Source organism: Eptesicus fuscus, chromosome 1 (genome assembly GCF_027574615.1).
Source record: "Eptesicus fuscus isolate TK198812 chromosome 1, DD_ASM_mEF_20220401, whole genome shotgun sequence".
NCBI classification, from domain to species: domain Eukaryota; kingdom Metazoa; phylum Chordata; class Mammalia; order Chiroptera; family Vespertilionidae; genus Eptesicus; species Eptesicus fuscus.
Window position 1 is genome coordinate 38,158,298 of NC_072473.1, and position 6,000 is coordinate 38,164,297.

Here is a 6,000-nt window from a genome sequence, read left to right on the forward strand (position 1 = left end):
GTGCCCCTGGATCCGAGTGAAGTTGGGTCCCGGGTCTGGGTGAGGCCGCATGCCCCCAGGTCCGGGCAAGGCCGCACGCCCCTGGGTCCGGGTGAAGCTGGATCCCAGGTCCGGGTGAGGCCATGTACCCCTGGGTCTGGGTGAGGCTGGATCCTAGGACCGGGTGAGGCCACGCACACCTGGGTCCAGGTGAGGCTGTGCGCACCTGGATCCAGGTGAGGCTGGGTCCCATGTCCGGGTGAGGCCGTGCCCCTGGGTCCGGGCGAGACCAAACCAGAGGGAATCGGACCTCCATTACCACCATTTGTCCACCACCCAGAGCTGAAAAGTCAGTGCCAACATGTGCACATAAGGAACTGGTGGACATTGAAATTGGGTCTCAAAAGAACTGTTGGTCCAGAAAGAAACTCACTATAGACTGATTCATTTGCCTGTCAGCATAACTATTATTGCTTGTCTCACATTCGGTTCTTATAACTATATTTCTAGTAACACATGATCTCACTCATCTAGGGGAAATGATGAACAACATAGACTGATGAACAAGAACAGACCCAGAAACAAGGAGGCATTGATCGGACTGTCGGGCCTCAGAGGGAGGGGAGGGGAGGATGGGGGTAGGGGGGAGAGATCAACCAAAGGACTTGTGTGCATGCATACAAGCCTAACCAATGGTTAAGGACAACAGGGGGGTGGGGGCATCCGTGGGGAGGGGTGGGGGATGGGAATGGGGGGATGAGGACAAATATGTGACACCTTAATCAATAAAGAAATTAAAAAAAAAAAACTAAAATGGAACTCCCATTTGACCCAGCAATCCCACTTCTAGGAATATATCCCAAGAAACTAAAACCACCAATTAGAAAGGACATATGTACCCCTATGTTCATAGCAGCACAATTTACAATAGCTAAGATCTGGAAACAGCCTAAATGCCCCATCAGCAGACGAGTGGATTAAAAACCTGTAGTACATCTGCACAATGGAATACTATGATGCAGTGAAAAAGAAGGAGTTCTTACCATTTGCAACAGCATAGATGGAACTGGAGAGCATTATGCTAAGTGAAATAAGCCAGGCAGAGAAAGATAAATATCACATGATCTCACTCATTTATGGGATATAATGAACAACATAAACTGATGAACAAAAATAAATCCAGAGACAGAGAAACATAGATCAGACCGTCAAACCTCAGAGGGAAGGTAGGGAAGGGTGGGGGTAAGGGCGAGAGATCAACCAAAGGACTTGTATGCATGCATATAAGCCTAACCAATGGACACAGACAACAGGGGGGTGAAGGCATGAGTTGGAGGGATGGAGGGGAGGTAATGGGTGAATAAGGACACATATGTAACACCATAATCAATAAAGAAATTAAAAAAAAAAAACAGATCCAGAGACAGAGAAGCATCAATCAGACTATCAAACCTCAGAGAAAAAGTAGAGGAGGGTGGGGATAAGGGAGAGAGATCAACCAAGGGACTTGTATGCATGCATATAAGCGTGGCCAGTGGACACAGACAACAGGGAGGTGAGGGCATGAGTGGGGGGTTTGGGGGGTAATGGGGGGATGAGGACTCATATGTAATACCTTAATAAAGAAATTAAAATAAATTAATTAAAATAAAATTTATATTTCTAAATTAACCTTTAAACCTTCTTTCTATGTCCTTTAAAAATGAATAACTAGCCGAAACCGGTTTGGCTCAGTGGATAGAGTGTCGGCCTGCGGACTGAAGGGTCCCAGGTTCGATTCCGGTCAGGGGCATGTACATCGGTTGCGGGCACATCCCCGGTAGGGGGTGTGCAGGAGGCAGCTGGTCGATGTTTCTCTATCATCGATGTTTCTAGCTCTCTATCCCTCTCCCTTCCTCTCTGTAAAAAATCAATAAAATATATTTTAAAAAAATTAATAACTATGCCTCAGACCTTCCATTAAGTACTTTTACTTTAATATTCTTTCTTTTTGTTATATCTTCAGTAACTTATACTGGCCTTTTCTTGCTTTTTTCTTTAAAATGTATTAGAATTCCTTATTCTTAGAAACTTCAATGATTACTAAAAAGTCAACAGTCAGCATTTCTTAGATTAACATTTATGATCACACTTTAAATATACTTTTGCTTTCAAGAAAATATGCCTTTAACAAAGTACAAGAGACCTTCTGTGATAAAACTAAGAGCAGGCAAATTAAAACATGTAGCATTATGTTAGTTTTCTGTTTTTGCCTTTCTTAATTTTATGTACATAGATTTTCTGAGCCTCTTTTAATAGCTTTATTTAGGTTCTGAGTCCCACTGGGGCTCCCGGGCTTTGGAAATCTTATATCTGCTTGGAGAACACCCGGGCCAGCTAGGTGCTCCCTTTCCCAGATAGCTATAACTGATTTTCAAATTACTCCCCCTTCTTTTAGTCTAGCTCAGTGGTCGGCAAATTGCGGCTCGCGAGCCACATGCGGCTCTTTGGCCCCTTGAGTGTGGCTCTTCCACAAAATACCACGGCCTGGGCGAGTCTATTTTGAAGAAGTGGCGTTAGAAGAAGTTTAAGTTTAAAAAATGTGGCTCTCAAAAGAAATTTCAATCATTGTACTGTTGATATTTGGCTCTGTTGACTGATGAGTTTGCCGACCACTGGTGTAGCTAGTCAGCTGAGCCACGAGGGTCTTCTAGCAGAGTTTTTAATTCTTTTTTACTGCTTTATCTCCTTTCGCAGCCTAGAAAAGCTGGCTTCTGATGGTGCAGTGGCCTTATGGCGGTTGAGACCTTATTAAGATAGCTCTCCTCCTGAGGGGGGAGGCTGGGATTGTAAATTGCTATCTTGGCTGTTCCCTTCGATCATTTCTGAAAAGCTTTATTTAAATTCTTTATTATACCTTAATAACTTTGAAATTTGGTCTTGACTATAGAATTAATCCTTTTCTAGTCAGGCCAATAAAATATCATATCTTAAAATTCCTTTGCTGAACATTCTGACGTAGCCCAAGAAATACCCAGTAACCCTGCCCTGCCAGGCTTGGAGACAGAAACCTTTTTAATCTGGCTGGACAATGAGATTTTCTCTTTGTGTACTGGAAGGGTTAAAGAGAATAAAACGGGGCAGAGAAAGATTTATTATGCTTTGCAGAAAGCTTGTGGCCTTGAGCCCAGCATAGCTCAGATAAGACACCTGGTAAGAAACCAAAGACAGACTAGACCCCCCAGAAAATCAACAAAATCTTATCTCTCGCTGCTCTCCCCACTCACCCCCACCCCCACACCCCGCTTTCTGCATTAACCATTTACTCTGTCCTTAGTAGGGGAAACAAGGTAAGTGGTCTGAGATCCTGTATATCCAGGTTTTTTACACTTAAGGACACCTTCTCTCTGTAACAGCTGCTCTCCCTCCCAGATTTTTCCTTCTTTACTCTAAGCCCCCAGAGGATCTCAAATACTCCTCCTCCTTTACCACTTTTGATCTCTCTGACCACCCCCCTGTCCTCCAGCCTAGGGCTCCTTCATCTCAGCAGGCTGAGATCCTACTACCCTACCCATCGAATCCTACTGCCACCACCCCATCTCACACCCACTCCGGAGCAGTTTTTGGCTCTCTTCCTCCCCCAGTCAGAGCAGATGCTGTCCCTAACAGAGAGCCACTGTAAATCTATCAGGAAGGGCAGGCAGGTCACAGGTCTTGGGACCACATGATTCTCTGCTTGCTAGAAGGGCTGAAAAAGGCAGCCCACAAAGCAGTTAATTATGAAAAGTTAGCAGAAATCACCCAGGAAAGTCATAAAAGTCTGGCAGTCTTTCTCTCTTGCCTTACACAGGCCATGAGAAAATGTACTAATCTTAACCCAACAAGCCTTAACAGGGGAGAAAGGGTAGTGGTCTAGCCTTTGTTTAAACTTCTCTGGGTTGCAACCTTTACAAATTTTACACTTTTAAATTAACCTTAGAATTTTAAAATTTCAACCCAACATAACAAAATCATAAATCAGGGAATAGAAAATTAAAGTCTCTACTGTACAAACATAGACAGAAATTTCATTAGCTAAGTGGGCTAATTCCCTCCGAGATAGAGAGCAAGAATGACCTTGAGAAAAGAATTCTTAGCAGTTGCTTAGGAAAGCTGCAGGCTGTCACAGTGTTCAGCCTCACCATACACAATTAGGCTTCCCCCTAAAGCGGGGTTTGCCCTATCTTTAAACAAATTAAATAACAGAAAGAGATAACAAATACTCTCATGTGTACAGCCAGATGGCACAAAGTAGCTTTTGCTTCACACAGGCTCTCACAATTACATTCATACACCAGACAGTTCAAGTTTTGACTTTCACCCACAGAAAGTCCCTGAGGCAAATATTTTGCCTAAGTAGTGTTCAGCTACATTTTCTGCCCCTAAAGGCATGCCTGAACTTGGACTGCACTTTAGTAGACACTCACTCAGAGTTTAAACAGTCCACCCGATTCCTGACTGATTTACCTGAGGAAGTCATATGACTTCTGGGGCGGTGATCAAGCTCCCCCTTCCACTCACTCAGAGTAGGCCTGACTGACTGGGGCCCCTACCTTACCGTTTCTGTAAACAGGTCCAGAAGTGTCCGCCCACTTTCTCCAGATTCTGGCTGGGTCCTAGGATGAGGTCCGGGAGCACCCGAAGTTTCCTGGTTCAATTCTCCTAAATCACCAGAGCGGCGCCTCTGGGAGGCCTATCCGGCACCCCCAAGCCCCAAACCCGGCCCACTCACCAGAGGCCAAAAGGAACGCGTTATTGGGCTTCCCAGTTCAGGGAAACAGATGTTACAGAAGACCAGAGAAAACCCAAGCAATGCTTAAAGAAATAGAGTTACACTTTATTATTATTACGCCAGCAGGCTCAGAGATAAAAATTTCGTTCAAATTCTGAGCAACAACATGGAGGAAGCTGTCTCTTTTTATATCTTTCCCAGTCTTTGTCTCCCAAATATGGGGTTTTCCGGTCCCTTTTGCAAGTTCTTAAAGAGCCCCATGTGCTGGGGCTTTGAGACCTCAACCAAAGGCCTGGCCTGGCACCAGCACTGATAACTTCGTCTGGGGATGGTTTCTAGCCTCTCTAAAATGGGAGTAAACACCAGTGTGGGGTGTGCAGGAGGCAGCTGATCGATGTTTCTAACTCTCTCTTCTCTCCCTCTCCCTTCCTCTCTGTAAAAAATAAATGAAATATATTTAAAAAAATAATAATAAAATGGGAGTAAACAGGTCTTGCAGGACCAGACAATTAAAGGGGCAGTGACTAGATTCAGATTGCTAGCCCCCCAAAATGTCTCTTTTCCCCATCATACCCAGTGTTGGGGAGCACAAGAGACTTGGCTGGAAAGTTGTAAGGAGGACTTTCTGAGAAAAGAGAAGTGTGTGGAAGGCTGTCTGCCCTGTTTATCAGAACTCTGACATAAGGGGATTTAGGGGAATGTCGAAGATGGCACCCCTAATTATTCCTTGACCTTTCCAAACAAGTCTGTGCACGTGCAGACCCCCGGGTGTTTACTGGAATCCTTATGCTTAGCCCTAGATGCCCTTGCCTAGAGAACAATGTAAAGACATGTGTCCTCCCAAGATTATTCACCCTATTGATTGTATCTTAAAGATAAACTTTATCTCAAACTGCTGTTACAATAAAAGTCTAACGAGGCAGGCAATTGAGGTTGCTTGGATCCTTGAGCGAGGTAACCCCTTAGCCCTCTCTTTTACAGTGAAACTGTGTCAGAGTAATCCATTCATCCATCATTCAGGGGTTACTGGTCAGCCCAGGCAAGGTGGTGCCCCCATGTGAGGGCCAAGGAATGCAACAAGACACAGCAGAGCCCTCCAAAACAAAGAGGAAGGAAATGAAAGTAACTGCACAGTAAGTCATTGGAGCCACCTTGGGATTTCCAAGTTCGAGGGAATTGTTTTTCAGCTGAGGTTTCACAATAGGACAGCAACTGTCCACTGAGTAACAGATTTCTTTGTTAGTTAAAAAGTTATTAAAAGCAAATGGTGT